Raw genomic sequence first — 24,626 nt, 5'->3', positions numbered from 1 at the left:
TGTCCATATGACTTATATGTTCTTAAGCTGGATTAGGTCGAATCGAATCACTATTTCAAATAGTTGCCATAAAAATTTTAGCTTTAATACGAGTTTCTTTGGCGAAAATATTTTCTACCAGCAATATCCAATGGCAAATTTGTATTATCTAAAAGCTCTTTAACGTGTCTATCCATAATATTCAATATTTTAATAGTGTATCTCGGCTCAAGTTGTGCATATTGTAAGCGAAACTTTTATTCATAAATAAATGCAAAAATACCTGAGGCTGTTTCAATCTGTGCACGTTGACCATCTCAATGATGCTTTGCATTCTTTACTCTGGTAGTATAATAATTGCGAGTTGAACTTTTGCCAATGTAAATTGAAGCGTTTCGGCTTAACAAAAAGTGAACAAATTTACCATTTAATAGACATAAATGCATGTTGGCATGTGCTTCAATCAAATGTCAGGTGCTTTGACAGGCTGTTAATTGTACAGTTCTGATATTTTATAAATATCATGTTTCGCTTAAAAATACCAATTTCACTGGAAAAGCAACTCACAAATAAACAATAAAAGTGTCACAATGGAAGCATGCATTAGTAGTCGTTGGTCGACCAAGAAGCACTGACTAAGAGAGACTGATTGACTGACTGACAGAAGGACTAACTGACTAATTGATTAAGCAAGAGTTTGCCTGGCCAACAAGCAGAAGACAAATTCACTGATCAATTGCTGTAAAGCGTTTGCTTAAAAATGTGTCCGCCAGCGATGCAACAGAACTTTATCTAACAGAGCAGCGTGTAGAAGACTTTATAGTGTCAAGTCTGTCAGACGTGCTTTCAGTTTTCCTATTGCAGACTCAAATCGAATTTGTTCATGTATTATCCTAATCTGCCATCGTTTTGCATATCAGTTCTGTTGTCTCTGGACGGGCTCACATGGCGCATGAATGATACGCAAAATGAGTGCGACACTTGGCAACAACTTTAACAAAACTGTGCACACTGAACAAAAAAGGCAAAAGGCGAAAGGCAGAGCAAAAAACAACTGTGTATCGAGGGTTATGTGTCCCTGGCTGTTACCTGAAATTTATGGCAAAGCTGTCAATACAAGAGCGTGTGTGCGTGCGTTTGTCTGTGCGTGTGTAGCATTTCTTTGATTTTTTTTCTTTATTTTGGTGCTTTTTGCTTGTCTGAATTATGACAGAGTAGCAGCGACTCAGTAAAAGTCGAAGCCCAATACTGGAAGCTACGAACCGATAAGTTAGAATGGAGAACACATGTCCCTGTCTGTTGCCCTGCGCCTTGTTGCTGTCGTCGTAGTAGTAGTTGTTGTTGTTTTGTTAGAAAATTGTTTTTGAAATGGCTAACAAGCTATTAGCAAACAAACAAAGGGCTATTCATGCTGATGACGATGTGCTTTAGAGGCACTCCAAGCACCGTCTTCTGGCACTGGCAGCTGTTGCATGGCACGCCTCAGAAAGCGACACTTAAACGTTTTATGGAAACCAGTTCTGCTCTCTACGTATATCTTTAGCATCAATCAACAACTATGAGGACAACAATTCATTATCGGCCGGGGGATGCTGTCGCTGCCGTTCTAGTTGCTCGGTTGCCGCCGTTAGCTTCGACCCGGTGGTCATGCCACACCTAGGCAATGATTTATGATGCAAGCAGCAACAGAGAAATCAAAAATGTGGAACGCCATTTAACTTGTTGTCTGGCTCGAGAAAAATAAAGCATAATAATGCCAGAAGAAAGCATAAATACAAGCAGAAACTGTCAAATCACATCAAGCCATATGTTGCAGCAAATTTAATTCATTTGGCCTGCTACTAGTTGTCATAAATCAAGTAAAAGTCGTTGCAAGCGCGTTGCCTCCTTCTCTATCTCTGTCTCTCACTTACTCACTCTCTGCCTGTCTCTCTGCTGCTGCTGCTGCTCGTTGCAGCACGAATGTAGGCAATAGTTTTTTTGCCTTTCCGTTTTCTATTCGTCCACATTACGCATACGCCGAGTTGGAAGTTCGAAAAACTGTAAATCGAAAAATTGAACTCAACTGGGAACAAGCTGTGCCGGCAACGCGACTATTGAAAATTGAAAAGAAAAAATGGCTGTGGGGGTGCAAGGTCTAAGGCATGTGTATAGCGCGCATACATAGTGAAAGCAACAAACAGGAAAATCAATTAATATGTGCAGCTTCAAACAGGAGCGCACGCATACAACCACACGAGTTGCCCTTCAACTCCGCCCCCAGCCCCAAACGGCATACAAAAATTTAATAAAAAGCCAAACAAGCATCAAGCAACAAAAGCTAAGCAAAAACAATACAAAAGGATATTCACTCTTCCCTCACACATGTGTGTGTGTGTGTGTTTGGGTTAGGGCTTGTTGTTGCTGCTGCCATTATGGTACTTCTCATCGTCTCCTGCCCTTTGTCCCATCACCCACTTGCCACTTATACTTTATTAGCTGCCTGCGTTTGGCTGCTTATTAAAAATCGCAAATGGTAAATGCGGCAACCGCCTCTGACCAGAGCAACAGAGCGCTGCTGATTATGAGCTTAGGCGGAGGCTATACAAGCCAGCAAATTCCAGAGGCTTTTCCCCCTGCCCCGACGCTGCCTAATGCCTACTCATGCCAGCGCACAGCTTCCACCACGCCTCCCACACTTGGCTGCCTGCTTATATGGCTTACCTTTTTGGGTGGCCGACAAAACAAATGACAACCCAAATTATTTTGACACCATTACCAAAAATGTTCAACACACACACACACACACACACGGAGTGGCGCACACTCAAGTGGCAGCCAGACTCTAGGCGAGGCGTGGCTGTGGGCGTCTGCGAAGGAGTGGCAGACATGGCAACATATTGTGCCATGTTCTATGCATCAAAAACAAAAACACACACACATGCAAGAGAGAGAGAGAGAGAGAGAGACTCGCACACGCTCATGGAAATTGCTGGGGACGTTGCTGCTGCTCCTGTGTATCACTGTCTGTAGCCCTCGACCTCCCACGCTCTGTGCTGTCTGCCCGTCAGATTGTCCTTTTGTGGCTCCTGAATACGCGTCCCCCTAATGCCAGCCAGCCAACCAACCAGCCAGCCATTGCCCGCTGCCCAGCGCTCCCGTCTGCCATGCAGCCGTCCACGTGGCCGACTGGCCGTGTCTGGTCGTGTTGTACGTGCGTGGCGTGCGTTCTGCTGCAAATTGCCAGTTAAAATTTCTGACATGTCAGCAAACGGTGTCTGCAGCGCCAACTCACCGTGGGAGCGACTGACTAGCTGCAAGGATGCACAGCATTAATACTGTATCAGACAAATCTGCAAGACAGTCGAGCTGTGCTCAATCTTCAACGCAATCTGTAAGCTATCGTTTTTTTCTCTCGATAGATGTGTCTATCGAAGTGTCAGCGTTATTGGTTGTTATTCTTATGGCTCGCAGCGCTGTTGCTTATTAACACAATACAGCAATTTATTGCTCCAAATATGCAGAATAGTCAAGTCTTGTTATCGATAAGTTCTATGAGAAATTGGCAATTAAACTACACTTTAAAGTGTAAGCTCAGTGTTATCGATAAAGTGTGACTATCTAAATGTCAGCTAGCTCATGGCTGATCGAAGTTGACAGTATCATTATCGCTAGATCTGTCGATAATTAAAGCAATATCAAACCTTAAACGATAACTGACGCATACAACAATTTGTAATTTTCAATGATAAATCTTCAACTTGTAAGATTCATTTAAGCGGTAGTGAAATATGGATATCGACACTGATATCGATTAACAACACTCTGTGAAGCTTCGTCACTACGCACTAAGAACAGGTGCCATATGGCTTTATATTGCGTGTCAGATGCTCGCCCATTGTGCCTACATTGCGATTTAGTATATATATAAGTGTGTGTGAGTGTGAGTGTGTGTGTAAGTGTGTATGGATGAATGCTTGGCTGGTTAAGTGGTAGCTGCTGATGGGCTGCTGCTACATGGGCGACGGTGCGGTGCCTGGGCAGAAGATCAACAATGGCACGCTTTGTCATACGAAAAATGGGCGACATGCAGCTCGGGACAGGGCAGACGGGATTGGTTTAGAGCGAGGGGCACAACATATTCAATAGATGTCCCGAGCCTGGCTGGTTGCCTGCCTGCCTGGCTGACTGGCTGTCTGGCTGGTTGTCTAGCTGTCTGCCTGCCTGCCTGCGTGGCTGCATGGTTGGCTGTGTGTTAACAGCTGCGGTGCAGGGCATTGACAAGAGTCGTAATTGAAAGGCAGCTGCCAGAGACTGAGGCAACATTTTGTATAATATGCACATGGAAACATAGTCGGATAAAGGTGTTGCCTGCACTACGTCAGCTCTGATGTCTTTGCCCGTTATCTTTGTTACAATGTTAGTTCAATATAACGTATAATTTGAACAACTTCCTCGCCCCACATCACAAATCTCATTGAGTGGAAGCTGGCCCAGAGGCCTGGAATCAAATTCGAGTTCCACTGTAATTTATACAGTTGTAATTTATACATAACAATAAAGTATTTAGTTATGATAAATATGATTTATGGGCCGTAGGTGCTAAGCTGCAGCTCATTAACTCTTATGCTGTCGATAGACAATATTTACTAATGCTGATGCCGACTGCGGGCCAGTTAATTGTCAACGCCTGCGCACGACCTTCTGGCTATAAATATATATATTTGAAATTGAAATTGAAAACTAAACGCTTGCCAGCTTGCCATAAATATCTATAAAGGAAAAAAATAAAATAAATGAAATAAAAGCGAGTATAAAATGCGCAATGTACGGCGCGCATTTCAAGGGCATTCGATATAATTTTGAACGCGTGCCGCGGCATACAAAACTTGGCAATTGGTAAAGCAAATAAAAACATAAAAAGCCCAAGACTGCATTCCAATGCTGGCCATAATTATGAAGCGGGGGTGAGGGTTAAATGCAAGGATGGTCAATGCTTTGACCCAGCTACAACGGCTGCTGCTCAAGTATGCAAAGCACAAGGCGCAAGCAATAAAAATAATAATATGAAAAAAAAAAACTGACTGAAAAATTAAGGCGAAAAGCCGAAAAATCGAAAAACCGAAATGACGCGATCTAAATGCCATTGAAGTGTCAGTTTGGCCACGTTCGGGCCGGAGTTCGAGTTCGGCTTGAAGTATGTTGGCCATAACGCATTCGAGTATCAATCTGTATGCGGTTCAAGTTGGGTCACTTGGCCTGGCCTAGCATGGCCTGGCTCGGCCTGGTCGGCCAGCCAATTGGTACTGTGAGTCAAAAATGTTGTAAATTGGTATTCAAATGGCAGTTAAAACTCAGCACTCGACTCTGGCCGTGCGACAACTGACAAGCAAACACAATTGACAATCGAGTGTTGTCCATTGAAAGCAACTGCCAAAAATAAGTTGAGATTGCGAGCAGCATGTGACACTTGGCTTTTGGTCTTCAAGTTGTTGTCCGCATTAACTCGAGTGCCAGTCGAAGTGGCAACATTTAAGGGTCTGTTTTTTTTTTTTTATTATTATTATTTTCCCATTATATTGCTGTCAAAGTTCATGTCAATTGAGCTGAATTGAGAGCAGCGCATTTGACATCAAATTTGTGAGTTTGCTTAGCAAGCAATTTAGTTTGACACGGCCTGGCCGCTGCTGTGCCCAACAATTTGCAATTCCATTCCATTTTCAACAGCTTAAGAATTAAATATCGGCTTTCAAACCAGTTCAACAATATGCTAAGACAAGCATTAGCTCTTGCGCTTCTCTGACCCTAGTTTTTTTTTTTTTTTTGGAGCGCTCATCTTTCACTCGATATGCATATGAATAGCTGACGTTCCCTATGCTAATTAGGCCGACGAAATCACCATCAGCCGTATCACTGGCAACATTATCAATAAACATCAGCATCGAGCCCGGTCCTGCCATGTCACAGCCGGCGCTCGCCAACCCTCCGCTGAGCTTGAGTCCTATCTATAACAATTTTCCCATTTGCTGTTGTTTGCATTGTTGGCTGTCAGCCGGCGATTTGGCGCACATTGATAAATGATGCATTGGGTAAACTGAGCTCAATTCGACGCTAATTTTCTGTGACAAATTTCAACAGCTACATGTCAATACTTATAGTTGAGTCGCATTGAGTCGACTCCTTACTCCTTACTCGAGCTCTTACTCTTCACTTCAAGTGTAGCCTGTCTATTCAATTTTCCCGCTGGGGAAGTTTGCCTTGATTGAGGCACTTACGGGACGCACTTAATGCCAGCTTGACATGCAACTAAGGTATTTACGCGACTTATATATTTAGACTCCAATATATATATATAAATATATATATAGATTCAGTTCTTTCCAGCCTGCGCACTTACACTTGTTATCGCTCCATCACGGTAGCTGGTTTATACAAATCTCAATGCCCATAAATCTATATAGCACTTATATAAATAAATAAATATATATATATATATGTATGTATAACTTCAGCTAATGCTAATCTATTTTGTTTTCAGCTTCTGTTTCCGTTTCGCCATTGGCAGGGCCCAAAATTAATGGTAATTTCATGCTGTCATTGCGCAAAAATCAACACGGCCCCCGAAGCGCCAGCAGAACAAAGCACAAAGGTAGGTAACTGGGTAATTAAAAGTCTATTAGGGGTAGCTCCAAACTTACAGCTATAGAATACATCCCATTACCAAAAAAATAATAAAAAAGAACACCTCATAGTCTTACATTATGGCCTACTGAAGGGGGTTCATTGGGGCGCTCTGTGTATATGTTTCTTCTTTGGCCTTTGTATATATGGCGAAATGTTTGCCAATGAAAATAAATTGGCAAGACGAGCGCCTGGGCCCGGCCAGGGCCAGGAGTTGGACGGTTGTTGGGGACACTCACTTCTTTGGCAACAGAAAATTGCAAAGTTGTCAGCGCTTTTTGTCGCAGCAAACTCAATCAAGAATTTCAGCCAAAATTGTGTCATATACAAAGATTTAATTAATATCATCGCATTCGCAATTTGGGCATCATTTGCATTCCAATGGATATTTTGCAGAGGACAGTAAAAGCATCAACGAATATCTTATTGTCTGCTTAAAAGTGATGTTCAATTTGAGAGGAATAAAGCTGTTTAAATGACAACGGCAATGAGTAACACTATTGCTTTAAGTATTTTCAAGTAACAGGAATGTCTGCTCGGAAGTCTATTGGGCAGCGCAGAGGTGGAGCCTATGAATAAATGATTACTATAATCACCCGATAGCCTTGACAATGGTTTATCTTCAGTTTCGACCGTCAGTTCATTTGGCTTTTTACCATATTCCAATGTTTATTATTAACTTTGATTAGATCATCGCTAGATTCGCTTAAGACGCAGCTAATAATCAGCTTTAATGAATTTCATATTACAATACACTCACACAGCTACATACCTACTCATACACACGCTCATATGTATCGAATTGCTTTCTCCACACATAAACACGTTCTATCTAACAGAGCAGCATAGCAACTAGGTTAGTCGTCGTACATACATATGCATATAGTATATTATCGCAGCTCATAACTCATGTGATGTATTATGAATGGCTCCGTGGCAGAGTTTAATTGAAATGCAGTTTAGCTTTTAGCTGAATCATGACTCTCCGACTTCATGGAGTTATGTTATGCTGGCTCGTGCTATTGCACACACCTGTTCCTTATCTGATTTGTCATGGACTGCGACGGCAGATTGCCTGGCGCTAATTAATTAGCTTTATGCGCATAATTAAATGGTGTATACACAGATTCTTTTTGCTTTAGCTTTTTCCATTTTTTCATTTGCTATTTTTTTTTTTGTATTTATTTATTTTCGTCATGTTTGCACTCACGACGACTCGACTCGGCTCGAGTCGACTCGAGTTGTTGGGCCAAAAAGTTTTGCCAGCCAATTTTTCATACATCTTGGCCATAATGGCCAGCAATTACGTCGGCCATCCGGCTGGGCTAAGCTGGGCCAAGTTGGCCAAGCTGGCCAAGCTGGCTGGCTGCCTGAGCTGGACGAGTAGCAAGTCCACTTGCTGATGATCATAATCGTTAATACATAGTCATAATCGTAGCTATGCTAGATGTAGTCGTCGCTCATCTGCCGGAAGTTGGGCATACGAAAAATGTTGTTGGTAATTAATGCCGTGGCCTGGTCCGGTCAGAGCGCGTTCAGCTTGGGCTTTTGATTATTTGATTTTCACGGTTAGTTAAGCGACTGAAATTATTTTCAAGCAATGTGGAAACTGAATGATTGATTGATATAGACATTTATGGACGGACATATGTTGAAAAGGATTACCGAACCGACAGGTAGGCAGGAAGTTGACGAAAATTCTTGATTAAATTTAATAGTTTTAATTAGTTGGTATCATCAATATACAAATTAACATTATCAACAGCTGGCATCATTATCGCCACTATCATTGGGATGCTTAGACCGAATCGTCATACGATAAACCGTTTATGCAATTCACACTCCCAGCATCCACAGGCCAAAAGCAGCCATCAATTATGCAGCAACAGTTTGCAAATGATTATTAACTTATTAATGTTTGCATTGTTTTTTAAATACATCAATGTTTAAATGACAACCGAATGTGGGCACGTGTGTGTCTGTGTGGTTATCTGTACAATGCATAAAATTAATATCATGTTTTTCTGTTTATTTTTTGTTTTTGTTTTTTTTTTATTATATTATTATTAAAATTTATATTTTATCATTATGTCGTGGATGGAGTTTACATTTTTTCAATCGTACGCTTTGTTAATTGCGTTAAGCCCCAGTCAATTATCAAATATACAAACCGCAATGTTTATAACGATGATAAAGCCAACGATCATGATGTTGTTGAAGGAGAGAAGGGGTCGTTGCCAGAGCCAGCGGCTTGTTCAGATTTTTAATTATAATTCCATGACGTTAACGACTTGTCTGTCCGTCTCTCTCTGTCGCTCTGTCTGCCTGTCTGTTGTTATTTTAAATAGTTTTGCCATTGCTATTGCCATTGTTAGTTGTTGTCGTTGTCGACAGTTGACATGGCGAGCTTTACAGTAGCTGACATCATAAATTGGCCAAAGCAACAGATGCCCACATACGGACAGTTGCCAAGCTTGCCGGGCGGGCGCACAACGCCTAGGAGACTGCGAACAACGTTGACCATGACAGAAAAAGGCGCCAAGAGTAAATAAAGAAAATGCTGAAAAATCTAAGATACTTCGCCAGCACAAGTAAAAGAAGAGGAAAAACGTAATCTTATAATCGCGATTAAATCGCTTACTCTGCACTAGCGAAAGTTAAAATGTTTCAGAATTAACTTTAAGCTCATCAATCATGGTACAAATAAATTGCTGTAAGGGCTTGAGGAGCTTCAAACTGAAATATAATATATGAAATGATTATTTTTTGGTTATGATTAGAAATAATCGAAGAGGAGGCATAAAGTCGAACTTAGGACAAGCTTTAAAGTAAATTTAGACATATTAATAAAATTGCTGATAAGTTATAAATCGAATATAAGAAAAGATTCATAGATAATTAAGCAAAAATATTTATAAATAATTGAAAACTCAAGCGATAACTGTTTGTATGCCATGAACAGTTAAGTAACAACAAAAGAAGGGGCAACAAAATCCAATCAGAGCTCACAAAATCAAATACAATAGAGTAAAAGAGAGTGAGAGAGAGAGAGAGAGTTTGAAATAGTTAAATAACTGATGATGGCAACAACCTTAGCTCAGCTTCGAGCAACAGATACAATAATCAGCGACGTGAAGCTGTGCGTTATTTTTATTTTTATTTGAATTTGAAGTTTTTTGAACCCTGGACCTAGGCGGAAGTCGCAGCACTTATGACTCATTTGATGGATAGATGGAGATAGAGACAAGGCAAGGCTGCCTGTGCGAGCAGCGAGAGTCCCAGATACAAATGCGGCTTTGGCCATTTTTTTGTCTTTCGGTTTCTTCGTGATTTTTTTGTTGTTCGGACTGACAACTTGAAGCCGCAAACAGCAAGATATTTTTAGTGGCTGGCCCTTCAAAAACGTTTTAGGAGCTGTGTGTCTGTGTGTGTGGGCGTAATTCTCACCCACTTCAACACTTCATTTAATAAATGTTGTAAACACGCACGAATTGAATTATTTATGCTTAGTTGTCATAAATTCATTTGGAGAGGGTCGCAGGGGTGGCACACCCACACATATAATGTGTGTGCGTGGGGGAGGGGAGGAGCTTCTGCTGCTGCAGCATCACAAAAACAGATGTGCGGCAATTAAGCGAACGCCAGAGCCGTTGACTGACAAACGCACTCAAATGTCAGGCGGCGCCTATTTTTAAGTTGGCTTATATGATTTACGATAGCAGCTAGAGTTGGAGCTGGAGATGGAGGTGGTGGTGGTGGTAGAGATGGAGAGGTTGGTTTGTTATCAAGAATTCGCCTACAGTTGAATTCTGTAATTAGAAATATGTTGCCGTCTGCAGCTGCAGTTGCCACTCCGAAGTGTGTTGGCAATTAAATTATGCGCTGCTGTCTTTTCGCTGACCCATTTCTGCGGGGCCAATGCTCAAAGGCAGGCAAACATTGGGCGAATGCCAGGCAGCGCGAACGGATGCCAACATTACTGAGGCACTGGGCTAAAAGGATGCCTCAAGAACTCAAACAAAAACATTAGCCCAAACCCACCGCCCTCCCCCACACCCACCAGCATCTAAAACTTGCAACGTTCTCTGCATTTGTCTGCCGCCAACTGAAATGAAAATGAAAATGGAATTAAGCACACAAGTTTGCCTAAGTATGTAGCAAATGGGCGTGTGTGTGTGTGTGCGTGTAGAATTCGTAGAACTTGTAGATATTTGTGTACGTATTGCTTTAGCTCTGCACTCGCTAGATACTTGCCACACATGCCCAGGCGAGTCGAGCCAAAGTGTTGCAAAGCGCAATGCAAACAAAAAGTTCAAGTATCCTCACAGTGTCTTATGAGTGCTTTGTCTGATTGTGAGAGTGCACGCGTGTGTGTGCATGTGTGAGTGTGTTTAAGTGTTTAAACTGTTACTCTTGCCGTTGTTCCTGTTGTTGCCTTTACAAGTGAATTCACTTGCATTCTCATTGCCACTGCCCATGCCCCTCTTCCGCTCGTCTCGCATTCCGACTGCTAAAGTCGAGTCAACTAAAATGGGCCGTTTATGTGCTTATATTGTTATATTTTCCCGACATGACTTTCGGCTTGTCTAACCCCTCGCTCCCTCACACTCTCCCTCTCCCTCTCGCTCTCGCACTCGTTCTCTGTTTTGCTATTTTCCAACTTGCACTTTGTGATTTTTCTTGAAATTTGCATGCAAACGCAACCGACTGAGTGGTCTCCTCCTCTAGATTCTAGACTCAAATGTGAACTACAAATAATGCAATGGAAGTCTGACGAATAATTCAAACAAAATACTTGTAGATAATAAAGAAAGTGATAGAAGGAACTCATATTTGGATTATATTTGATAACATGATCACAATCGTAGCTAGAGAACTGATTGTTAAGCCTCGCAATTACTCACTTTCGCTGTCGCCGTCTTTCGCTCAACTCCACCTCTCTCATTTCTGTTAGCCATTCATAAGACAATGACTCTGTCAGGGACTCAAGACAAAGGCAATCAACAGGCAGATAGGAGAGCTGCCACTGAAAGCAGCAGCGAATTAATCTCTGAGATGGCAGCGCTGAGAACGAGGCCGCCGAGAAGCATATGGCACTGCGTGCCTAGAGGACTTTAATCATTGAGGGGCAGCAGACAAGTCTGCCAGACTCATGAGTACAGAGACAGAGAGCCTTGGTCCGCCTAACCATCTAGCGCTAGCCGAGCCAGCCGTCGTTGATGCTCGCTCGCGTCCGTATGTCTGTCAGTCAACGAATGTGTTTTGAATTATTGCGTTGTAAATTCAAAAAGGATAATGCGCCCGGTAGGGCTTCTGGATACTGGCAACAGCTACTCGACGTGGGCCTGGAAAAATGGCAAAACAAAAGGATGTTGTGACAAGGATTTATTAGTGTGTCCTGCGTCGACGAGCACAGGGTAGACGCGTCCATTGTCTTGCCCTGCCCGTTGTCATTTATGAATTTCAGGGTTGATTTGAGGCGCACACACACACAACATTTGGTTGAGATGTGGGGTCAACTGGGAGAGAGCTGCCCACTCAAGTGTCAAAGCGCAATTATTGCTCATTGCAACGCTTACAGCTTCCGAGTTCAGTGTGCGCATCGCCCACATGAAGCAAACAGCAGCAGCAGATCCTGAGTCCTTTTAGCTCGACTCGAGTTGATGCGGCTCAGCTGCGATTTATAGCATTCAATCTGTTTTCGAAAATATGCTCCGTGCGCTCTCATCCTGCCTTATAATACTCTTATCAAAGGTATTACCGTCTGCCCAATGCTTTAGTAATCCATTGAAGTAAGCTTCTTCATCATCGTAGATCGTGGGGAGAATGTTTCTAAGAGTAGAGAGTAGAGAGTAGAGAGTAGAGAGTAGAGAGTAGAGAGTAGAGAGTAGAGAGTAGAGAGTAGAGAGTAGAGAGTAGAGTGTAGAGAGTAGAGAGTAGAGAGTAGAGAGTAGAGAGTAGAGAGTAGAGAGTAGAGAGTAGAGAGTAGAGAGTAGAGAGTAGAGAGTAGAGAGTAGAGAGTAGAGAGTAGAGAGTAGAGAGTAGAGAGTAGAGAGTAGAGAGTAGAGAGTAGAGAGTAGAGAGTAGAGAGTAGAGAGTAGAGAGTAGAGAGTAGAGAGTAGAGAGTAGAGAGTAGAGAGTAGAGAGTAGAGAGTAGAGAGTAGAGAGTAGAGAGTAGAGAGTAGAGAGTAGAGAGTAGAGAGTAGAGAGTAGAGAGTAGAGAGTAGAGATAATCTAATCTAATCCCAATGCATTCAAGGGTATTTAAGTTTCGCTATTTGTTGACAAATTTTCGCTCTTGCTTGCCTTTTGCTTCTTTCTGTTTGCTGCAGTTTGGTTTAATTACATAGAACATTTCATGGCAAATCCTCAGTGACAAATGTTTTGTTTTGCTGCTCCTCTTGCTCAGCGACAGAGAACTTTGGCTTAATAGTGGAAGAGTCTTGAATGCGAAATTTAATCTATAAAGCACTTTAGAGCAGGTGACACGCCTAATGTCTTCTGATCAGCGTTAAGTTCATAATACCCCTTTGCTAAGAGGGCCAATAGAGCATTTGGGACACGCAAGCTGCTGTCTGCTGCCTGCTGCCTGCTGCCTGGCTGCCACTTGCTCATCCAGTTAAGCAAAGCCCCAACTAGGCAACAGAAAAGATTTGACTAATTTATTTAATGGCCCGGTTATTACACGAACATGACGCTGAGCTGAATACAGAAACTGTTTTGGGGCGACGGGGACGATAGAAGCAGCTGGAGCTGGAGTCGGCCTCCACTTGGAAGTTGCTTGCATTTACAAGGCATTGAATAATGGCCAAATCTGCTGCAAAAGTTTTATTGCACTTGCCAAATTAATTTGCCACAAAGTAGAAGGCGCCAGACGTGTTGTTGTTGTTGTTGTTGTTGTTGCTGGTGTTTGGCACTTTGCTAATGTAGACTACTTGGCAATGGTAAATGGTAAATGGTAAATGAAAATGGAAATGAAAATGGCTATGCCAAAGCGAATGGAAATGACTATAGAAAACACCACCAACAACAACAACAACAACAGCAGTAGCAGTAGCAGCATCAGCAGCAAAACGAACTTGAAATGTGGAAATGAAAGCTAAGTTTGAGGTTGGTTTCTCTGCTTCTATTTATTTTTTTCTTTTGGGTCTACTGGGATATATATTTCCATCCGCTCTTAAATGTGCGTTCATTAATTTAATTTTTCATTATGCAGCGGCAAATGAAAAGTGTCATAAGACCGTCGCGGCTGGCACCACCATGGCCATGGCCCATAAACAAAAGGCCAGAAAAGCGAACTCAACCGAACGAACTGTGCGGGCCAAAAAGGCAGCAGCACCTTTTATTTTAATATTTGGTCATTAAAAACAGTTTCCAGACTCACTAAGCACAAGATGACGGACCCAAAGAGCTCGCTCCATAACCAACCAAAATGCGTGCAATCCACGACGTTTTTGATTTCGTTTTTTACGCACACACACACCTATGGGAGAGTCTGGTTTTTTATGATGACAGCGCAAAATGCCGAGAAAAACGCGTAAAGGAAAAACAAATCGTTGCACACGGCAGCAGCAGCAGCAACAACAGCAACAACAACAATAACCTTTAACGCCCCAACAATTAAGGCTAAACGCTTTTATAACATCAATTGGGGGCGGGGCGAGCCGAAAACTTTGGAACTGCTGCCGGGGTTTGGAAAGTCCTCAGATTAATGACACTGCGCGATTTTTACGATTGTTTCTTCAAGTTGCGGAAAAAAGTTACGAGGCATTCGGCTTTTTCTTTTATACATATATATTTACATATATATATATATATATATATGTATATATATTTTTTTTTTAAATTTATGAAATTTTACCTTTTGGCCAAGCAATTTGCTCCATTTACATTCCTTATTATCCGACTGCCGCGTTAAAAACTTTTAATTTTCTTCTCTTTCTTTTGTTTTTTTTTTTGGATTTTCCTTTATTTTGTTGCTTTTGTTGGCAAAGAATTTGTTCATCGTATGCAAGTAATATAAAAATCGGCATACAAAAGATTAAAACAATCCAGCTACGGGTCAGAGGTAGCAAAGTTATCATTTCTATGCAGGCATTGGAAGAATTTGGTGTGAGAGACAGTTGGGGCAAGGCACATACAAAATGCAAATTTGGTTTATTCGTAGGTCGTTAATGTGCGTAAGCAGAAGACGTTACGGCTAAAGAGTATAGGATAAGCGTAAAGGAAGCTTGTCATTTCATTTCATATTTATTTATTTATATATATATATATATATATATATATATATATATATATATATATATATTTGATAAAGTATTGAAAATTTGTAAATGTTTGCTGCCCTAAGACAAACTGATTGCTGTTGCGCCGTTTCGAGCATAGAATTGCATATTATTTATTATGTCGCAGCAGCAGCAGCTCAGTGGACCCAGCCTCAAGCCCCTTGTCTATGTTATCCACATGGAGAGAATTTAATAAATTCATCATCTTTCATTTAGTTGCTGGAGCCAAGTCTGTTACATGGCTGTCCCTGGCAGAGCGAAGAAAAGAAAGAAATAAAGCGGGCGCAAAACGAAAAGCGAAATAAAAAAATGAAAAAATTATATAAATGGGTGTTGTACTAGAAAGGAGGGGGAAAGAGAAGGTGAAGGGCACGGAGAGGGAGGGGGGGGGGGGGGGGGGGGGTCGCTTGGCGGCAAAGAGATGAAACATTTTCGCAGACAACGTGCACCAACGAAGATGAGCGCAGTCGGCGCTGCCGATGGAGGCGTGGCAGCGACGTCGGAGTTGGCCGAAAAAAGCAAAAGCAAAATCGTGACTGTCATTTCAACGAAGCGAAGTTATTTTTCATGACAAAGCAGCCGAGAACTCAGTCCTCCGACTCATTTCGCCAGCCGGCGGTAAAGCAGATAATGGCGACAGGGATCGGAACAGTTGTACGGGCCAAGCGCTGCCAGCGGACGGCTGGTCGGGGGCAGAGTGATAGCTGCACGGGCGACATGATGTTCTCGTTGTAGCTGGCGCTGTTGGCCAGGGCAGTGCAGGGCGTTGCGCGGCTGAGCATTCCAGCGTTAAAATACCTTTTACTGGCACATTACCAGCAACGCGCGACTGCCCAAACAGCGCGCACAGCGGCATCACACTAACCATCCAGGCACCCACCACCCGCCACCCGCGAACTAAGCCAAGTCACCCAGCCAGCTGAAGCTGAAGCTGAAGCTCAAACAAAATGCAGCGCAGTCGACGTCGCTGCGTTTTTCATGAAATTATTACGACTTTGGAAATGGGGTCGTACAAAATGTCGTTACGTTCAGAGACTCCCGCTCACCCATGCTGCAGCATCCCCATATCGCGCTCCTTTTGCCTCTTCCGTTACCCTTTTACATCTCCCCCGGGCTCAGCGTTCATTTTAGTTTATTGTATCTACCGAAAATGTTTGGAAATTGGTTAAAGTTAAAGCCGAAGTCGAGTGCTGGCAAACAAACACTGTGTGTGGGCTCATGAGAGTCTCTTATAGTATAAGAAAACATGTCAAAATCTATTTACCGCTTTACTAAGGTCGAAACCAAATTGTTAACATGCTAAAGATCAGCTAAGAACAGACAAAGATAGCAGGCCAAGGTGCAAAGAAAGAGGCAAAGAGATAGCAAGAAGATTGATCGGAGGTGGCAGATTAAGATACAGCACAAGAATGAGAAGAGTAACCGAGCAAGGTAGAAAGAGTGTGAGGCAGAGAGTGACCCAGAGAGTATGGGGCATCACCTGAATTGACCCACAAAAATGTCGCATCTCATCTTGGCTGTCTAGTCACCGAGAAATGTTTGTCGCGCGCTCGTAAAGATCGCATTAAAACGCTATAAAAAAGCGAGAGACACTTACTTTTATTTTTTATATTCCAGGTACTTGCACATAGCACACATATTGTCTTTCTTCTTCTTCCTCTTGCCCTTCTTCTTTTTCACTTTTCGTTTTTCTTACTATTATTATTTTTGTCTATTTGTTTTTTTTTATATAAAATTTTATTTTTTATTATTCGACTTTCTCGCTAATGAAGTTGGCCGTCATCGGCATCATCTTCATTATGGTCATCATCATTCGAGAATGTAATAAGCGTGAAATAATTGACATTTAAGCAAAGCGCACGCACATAGACAATGGAACCAAGACACAACCGCTGGACAAGTCTACATGGCAAAGCTATTCAAGAGCGCCTCCGCCCTTCCTCGCCGCAGTCCCCAGGCTGTGTATGCTTTGTAGGCCAACACCAGCGACCAGCTACGGGGCCCAAGAGCCAGCGCTTAGTCGTAGAATCATGACAGATGACCGCACGTACTCACTTCTCTCTTACTTTTACGGTCGCACGAACGGAACGCAGCCATGGAGCTGGAGTTGGATTCGAAGAGATGCGGACGCGCAGTCTGTAATTCTGGTGGGGCTACGTTTCTGGGGCATGAACCAAAAATGTAAAATAATAAGTTGGTTTTAAAATAAAACAAAAAACAGTCGCTGTGCCTGACCTCACCTCATCATCTGGCCGCCGCGTTTACCTATTTCTGTTGGCACTCTTATTCTTCCTCATCTTTTTTTTTTTTGGTTTTTGGTTTTGTGTCGATTTGCAAAGCGTATCATTTTTTTGTGGCTTGGTGTGGCACCTGTGCGCGGCGCGGAGGCAGCAGCATGAAACATCTGTCAATGCGACACGTGATGTGCTTGCGAAATTTTAACACACACACACATGCCACAAATTGGCATTTAAAGTGTGTGATAGTTGGGTGCCAAGGTAATCAGATTAGATCCCAAAATGATAGAGCGTCCGGAATGTCAGAATTATTGCGGCTGTGGCTGGTTGAGCTCACTAACTGAACTACAGGTACAATAATGTATTTTTAATGATTGAATATTCTTCACTATTAATCGAAGTAATGAAAGAAACAAGTTTTAAGCGAATTTAAGATATAAATAATCAGAAATTGAGGTATTGACAATCTGTAGATATGCCTAAAGATTGCTATATACAGATTCCTCTATTGATATATTACTATAGATCGCTATGAATATATCTGAATACATATTCAATGCTCTAACTTACAGCCATCTATTGATGTAGGCAACTTTTTATGCTAATTGTATCTATAGCTGTTGAAGTATATGTGTCTGAGTTGAAGAGCTACTTGTTCTATGCATACAAAATATCAAAAGATTCAGTTTATGTCCATACACACATAGTCATTTATGAAATCCCCTTTTCTTCTTTTGTTACAGTCAGCGCCATCAATGACCTCAGCTAACTCGTAAACGGTAAGTGCAAAATTGTCTGTAAAATGCATTTTAAACTCGCAATCAGATGCTGGAGCTGGGGCTGGGGAGATGCTGCTGTAACGCAGCCCTCTCTTTCTTGTCCCGTTGGCTATTACATAGAAAATAGCATAAAACACACTCAATGCGCCCCCAACCTCGACCTTAACGTCAGCGTTGGTCACGCCCAACGCCCCGTAATGCGGCGCCAACTAAATTGCTTTGCGGAGCTCAGCATCAGGCAGCTTTACCTATAAACCAAAATGAATGACTGAGCGAACGTCCCGCACCGCCGCACCGCAGCGCGCCGGCCAAGCGGGTGCGAGGGTAGAGCTCCAGCGTGGGGTATGGGACTGCAATATAAACGGCTGTGAATGCAAATAGATGCGTTGTGCTGCGAGTATATGCAAAAATCTCATGCTGACTGCAACCTCGTCATCAGCAGCATCATGATCATCAACAACGTCATCAACAGCAACAGGAACAGCAGCCGGAAAATGCAATCGCATCAGGCGGTCATAATATGGTCGATGAGTAGAAGGGAGAAAATGAAAGGGTTTAGGGGTTGACGTGTGGTCGCGAGCTGGCCCTGGCCTGCCTGACTGCCAGCCATGAGCCTCGAGCCACGGGCTAGTTGATGGTGCTAAAAAATGTTGGCCGCAGGCAATGTCATCATCTTCATGCTCATCATCTGCATCCATATTAACATTAGCACCAACAGCAGCATCATCGTGTGAAAATTTAAATGCAACATTTTGTTTTTATTTTCCTCCCATTGACTTTGACCACGCATAAAATCCGTCAGGTCCTCCGCATGCGGCGCCCTCCTTCGATGGCATTTGCCTGAGCTTTTATTAGAATTATCTAGGAGCAGTGAGCGGTGAGGCAGACAACTTTCGTGCTTATGTGATGAATCAATTCGTAGCAAGAGGAACGCATTTAGCGGTTGCATCCAATGCGACTCCTATCGCATTACGCCATCTGCCGGCAGTTAAATGAGTTAAGCAGACCCGATTACGGTTAGAAGGATGCTCCATTAGAGCAACAGCAACAGTAGCAACAGCAGCAGCAGCAGAAGCAGCAACAGCAACAGCAAGGGCTGCTAGGCACCACATTAATCCGACCCACTTGCGTAGGCAAACAACGTAATTATAAGCAACCCAATAGCTGACTATCTCCTGCCTCTGCTGTTACACGTACCTTGGCTGAAGGCTTGTTCGTAGTTGAGAGTTAACTTGGAGGTTATGTGATCAGTGGAATTAAACAGTTTCAATGTAAGCATAGGGATCAGCGCAAGGAATAACTTAAGTTTGGCAAAAGCTTTTATATAAACTTTGACTTACGATTGAAAAACTATCTTTTGCTTAGATTGACTAGAATAACTGAAATTATGATCTCCTTAAATGCATTGAGCTAAGCTTCTTATGCACAACTAAAGTGTTTAATTCTCAAGCTTTACGCTGCTTATTAAACTGAAAGCTCTTATGACTAGCAAGGCGGTAAAGTATATAAGTCTGAACATTAAGATAAACATCTAACTGCTTGACTCTCATTGAGTTAGTTTAATTTGTTAGTTAAGCTTTTGGTTGCTTGACTCTCAGTGGGCTGTTTAGATTAATCGCAACATAATCTAAAGCTCAGCTAGCTATTACATAATGTTCTAAACTCATCAGCTTTGTCAGAGGACTCGCAATTGACAACTATTAAGGAGGTTGTCCTTAATTATGGAGCGTCTGCCGCTTGCCTAATCCCCAATTGCCTGCAACACGTGCTAAATTTACCGCTTTGTCTATATTGTTTTTATTTTATTGTTGTTTATTTGCCGTTTATTTTTTCTTGCTTTTGCTTTTGCTATATTTGCACAAGCGACACCAGGGTCATAAATATTGTACGTCGCCTTTAATATGCAATAAGCTGTTGTATTTATTTACACAGCTCAACAAATGCCAATGATTTTTTCCATAACTCATTTGGCACATACAGCAACTAAGCACCCCAACCCCAGCCGCGCTCCCTTCACCATCCCCCTATCCGCTGGTTAACCACTTGCCACGCATTTTAAATCATGACATAAACACTTTCGCACATCCCAAGCAGCATCCAACCAGCCAACGCTGGGCAGCTATTTTGTTTATTTATTTGTCTGTTTGTTTGTTTGTTTGTTGCTGTTGCTGTTGCCAATGACTTTTATGATTTTTGTGGTCAGGGTTATGCAATTGCAGCAAGGGACACGAATTTAACTCATCAGCAGCAGAATACATATCTATGTATCTATGTATATATAGAAATATATATTTATATATAGAAATACACATAATTGATATTTGACACAAAATTTATGATATGTTTGCCAAGTAATTAGTTGAAATCATCGCACTTGCAGCAGCGCATGCAATGTCGAGTGATGGCGCTGTAAAACAACTGAAAACTGAAGCAGAGAAAGAGTCCAGCTCTAGTTGGATGTGGGTTAATAAACTTGCTTTATAGTGAAATCTTCAGATTGAGTTTCCACTCCAATTTTATTTAAATCTAAATAAAATAGATATGTTTCGCAACTGATTTTCTGTAGAGTATAATTTTCTTTGGAATTTGTTAACTTTAAACATAACTCTAGTTCTAAAACCAAATAGAGATCTCTAAATGGATGTGTTTGTTACACATACCGCAATGAAACGTAAAATACCTTCTGCCAGAGTATAAACATTATCTAATCGGCTTCAAAGAACGCAGCTAGAGCTTGGTCCTATCTGCCAGTGCAAATATTGTCACAAGCTGCCAACGACGACGACGACGATGATGAGCTGTGAGAAGGAGGCGGCAGACGTAGACGTCCAAGTTATCAGATTTCACTGCTAAACGGTAGACGAAAGATTTCGCAGTAAACCAAACCAAACCAAACTGTGCAACTATTTGCACAACTAATAATTCACTTTAGTGTTTCATTTAGTACAAATATTGATAATGCCTAGCACAAATGCAGTAAAAATCTAGCGTCCGGGCGGGACAGGAATGTGTCATAATGGCTCTTATCATGCACGAGACTATTCCTCTTTATAAACATGACTTGGCCAAAATTATTGTGTTCCGAAAACGAAAAAACTTAAAGTTTAACGTTTTGAATTCCCCAAAGACGCTGATAAATACCCAAAGCCATACAATGTACAATAATTTTGTTTGTTTAATTTTATTGTATATAAAAAAATGTGTTTTTTTCCATCGTTCGTTTTTTTTTTTGCCAGCTCACTGTTGAGTTCTCAGATTTTAGATCTAAGATCTCGAATCTTGGCATGCAAGTCATGCGGCGTGTTTTCTGGGGGAGGCCTCGTTGAGCATTTCAGATGTTTGTTATTGGGGTCTCCCCACAAACAAACACACACACTCTACAATATGTGCATTCACGTTTGTGTGTGGGCAAAATGTCAACATCATGTGGCAAGAAGAACTCCATAAGCTGCTTAGTGTTGTTAGCAGTTGCCCATTTTTGGTTAGCTGTGATGAGGCGACGGCCTTGAGAATCTCTTTTGGCTTGTTTATGGCCACGTCTAAGCGTTCAATTGCTGACAATGTGCACAAACGAACAGACGCTTCATTGAAAGCAGCTTTTCCCTTGATGATTGCCGACATTTCAAGCTTGACGCTGAGAACTGAATTATTTGCAACTTGTTACCCATCAGTCAACTTCAGATGCGCTGCGAACAGCCAAAGCTCAGTGTCGCACTGCAAGCCATGAATTTCAATAAACCTTTGATTCACTTTGTTTTCACTTTAGTCCCGGAATATTTGAATACTTAATACTTGTCTTTCACCTTCGAGCTGTGCATTTTAATCACTCTTTCGACACTATAAATGTGCTTATTTATAAATTTCAATTGGTTCCTGTGAGAATGGCGATTGTCGTGCTTTCATTCAATTTCAACTGGATTTAACTTTGCCTTGAGAAACAATTTCAATCTGAACTTCATCGATATGTTTCCTACCTCAGCTTGGCTAAAATCTCGACCAACCTTCGATTTAATGCTGATTCAAGTTCTATGCAATGACAACTATATAAGTAAACTGTAATGGCTTCAGTGTTGATTAGCTGTATTGCTTTCGATTAATTGAAAAATTCACATTTAGTGCACGCAGCTGATCGATTTAGAAGTGCAATTCATCGACACTCTTGAGGCCGTCTGCTTCAATCAGATTTCCATTTAATTTTTATAAAACGCCTTTAATCCATTTTGCTTATCAATCAGAAATGTCGCAAACAGGCGGCCACAAACAAATCTGTGCTAAGAGTCTCGCTTGAATGGGGCTTTCAATCAGTGCCATTGGACTCTTTCAATCAGCTTAAGAGGGTAAAAGACAAAGACGCCGGGGCGTGGTCAGCAGTTGTGACCGTTCGTCATTCACCTTGGAAATATCTTGCAGTGTACAGTGAAGCGGAAAAACCAGTAATTAAATGGCTTCACTTTTACGCTTTTTTCTCTTGCGGCCAAACAAAATATAAAAAGCAAAAAAAATACAAAAAACAAATAGCAGAAGATGAAGAAAAGCACACGCCTTCTTCATTTTCTTTCAGTGTTTGGCATTTTTCGCTTGCCAGACAAAAGCACTGTACTAACCCGTCCAATTTGTAATTGAAACTTTCATTTTCATTTTTTTCCATTTTTTTGTTTCACATTTTTAACGTTTTTCACTTTTTGCTTTGCTGTTCACAATTTTTAAGCATGTACCTAATGAAAAACCGGCACCAGCTCAAGATCTGTGAATGTGCAGCGGCGGTGCTATGAACCAGTTGCCATTGCTGCTGCACCGAATTGCTATGATACCCTCTCTAACCATCTGTCTGCTTGCTAATGGAAACGGACTCGACAAATTGCAATTATGTTTAAACTTAACTTTGTCGCATCAACAACGTGAAATTGAAATTAAAATTTAAGTGAAAATTGAAATGAAAGTGGAAAGTGTAGGAAAATGAAAACGAAAATGGCCACCCAAAGGGCGACAGGAGTAGAAAAAGAAGATATTTATTTGCCAGCTACTCATGTTTGCTCATATGAAATATGAATATATTGCGAATGTAACAATATTGAAATGACAAATGTCAAATGGATAATGGCTAATGGCTAATGGCTAATGGCACATGACAGACTGGATTGATTTGTAGACCTTTTAGGCTGTACATTTTTGGTATTTGCCTTTAATAGCTCGCTTGCTTTCACTTGTAGCGAGCAGTTAAATTGGCTTGAAATTTGATGAGTTTTCGAGCGCTACCGACGTCGAAACGTCTCCATGCAAGGGTGAAGAGTTTCGTAACGGGTGCCCCATGCACACGCGTCCGCTCTATCACTTAAAGGGGGATGAGGTCGTGGTAGGGCTCCCAATGAATGACATGCTATACTAATGAATGACAAGAGACGCGTTGCCCGTTAGTGCCTGTTACCTGTGCACAAATCAATGGCTCGACTTTAACAAATGATGAAATACAATACCTGGCCGCATGGCCAATAGCGTGGCCGTTGCTGCCGCAGCAGCAGCAGCAGCAGCAACACAAATAGCCAGAGACAGAGTGCAGCTAGTGTAAATGAAACCCAAGCCAAAAACTAAATAACGGGGCCAATAGCAGCAGTAGCAGCCGTATCAGAGGAGCCGAGATGGAGGAGGGGCTGGGAGTATCCGCAGCACCCTGCACATTGGGCATGTCAACTTAACCTTGTCTAGCGTCAAACGAGAGAAAAAATTAAGCGCAATAAATAACGTATACGCCGCATAAGCCAACACATATCATGCCTGTCCGGCGCCTCAATGATGGCAAAAAAATTGCCCGTAAATGAACAAAAAATAATTAAAAATGCATTTTTCATTAAGGCATTAAAATGCACAAACACACACACATATATACATACGCACACACGCACAGCAATTGCACATTCACAGATGCCGGCAATGCCATTCATTTAATTCATTTATCTGGGGGTTGGCCTGACCAGTTCATTGATTACAACGCCATGCCCAGAGCTGGCGTCTCTATATGGTGGGACACGCCGCCTGCAGCACTTCGGCCACATTTATGTCATTTGGAAATTATCATTAAAGCTCGTTGCGACTGCATGAAGAGGGACGGTCGGGGCTTATACAGCACAGATATGACCACTTCATTTTGCAAACAAACAGCAGCAGCAACAGCAACAGCAACAACAACAACAACAACAACAACAACAACAACAACAACAACAACAACAACAACAATGATAACAACATCAGCAGCAGCAGCAGCAACAACAACTTCAACTGTTTGGCCGGTCGACTTTGCAGCGGGCTGCGGCGCGTGACGGTCATTGAAACAATGCGCGAAAAAACGCATGAAATTAAAACAATAAAAGCCAACAACAACAGCAGCAACAACAATGCAAGCCGGCAACAACAAAATGTTCAGTTAAGTTTTAATTTTCACAAGTGTGAAAAATACTATTGAAAGGCCGCACACAAAGTGCGCCTCGGCAACGAGCTATTTCCGCCTCGGCAGCACGAAAAACAAAACAAAAAAAAAAGCCAAATAAAAAAGCAACTTTGCGAAACTGTAGAAAAAGAAGAAGCAATTATGCTGCCACTTGTCGAATATTTAATACACTTTACTTTGCTCCTCTCACGTAACTCCAAACTTTAGAAGAATCTTGGCGAATTTATCTGAAATTAATATGAAT

General features: G+C 41.9%; 1 protein-coding gene across 1 annotated transcript in view; it reads left to right on the top strand.

Moving 5' to 3' along the window:
• The window catches only part of LOC111601906, an 84,536-nt gene that overhangs the window by 28,070 nt on the left and 31,840 nt on the right, over window positions 1-24,626 (top strand). The window contains exons 3-4 of the mRNA XM_023318754.2: window positions 6,497-6,607; window positions 17,905-17,940. The gene's annotated coding sequence lies outside the window, so the exon portion shown is untranslated. The remainder of the gene's footprint in view (window positions 1-6,496; window positions 6,608-17,904; window positions 17,941-24,626) is intronic.

The sequence above is a fragment of the Drosophila hydei genome, unplaced genomic scaffold, assembly GCF_003285905.1.
Source record: "Drosophila hydei strain 15085-1641.00,03,60 unplaced genomic scaffold, DhydRS2 tig00000211-arrow-pilon, whole genome shotgun sequence".
In the NCBI taxonomy this organism is placed as follows: domain Eukaryota; kingdom Metazoa; phylum Arthropoda; class Insecta; order Diptera; family Drosophilidae; genus Drosophila; species Drosophila hydei.
Note: the sequence above shows the minus strand (reverse complement) of the source record. Positions and strands in the feature narration are given on the sequence as shown.